The following is a 222-nucleotide window of genomic DNA, read 5'->3' as shown; positions in this document are numbered from 1 at the left end:
CCACCTTTGCATTACACCAATACTTGTTGGTTCAGTCAAAGATGTACCCACGTTTCTTTACTGTGGGGGAAGAGCTGCAACTCCCTTGTTGCATGATTACCATCTATTGCTAAGCTCCGCCAACGAAATATTACTTGATAACAACCTTATTTTTTAAATTGTAATTTGTTTTGTTTTTCTCTCATGTTATCGCTATTGTTACAATTATTAGGCTACACATAT

The sequence above is a fragment of the Aplysia californica genome, unplaced genomic scaffold (genome assembly GCF_000002075.1).
Source record: "Aplysia californica isolate F4 #8 unplaced genomic scaffold, AplCal3.0 scaffold00367, whole genome shotgun sequence".
Lineage (NCBI taxonomy): Eukaryota > Metazoa > Mollusca > Gastropoda > Aplysiida > Aplysiidae > Aplysia > Aplysia californica.
This window is presented reverse-complemented; position numbering follows the sequence as displayed.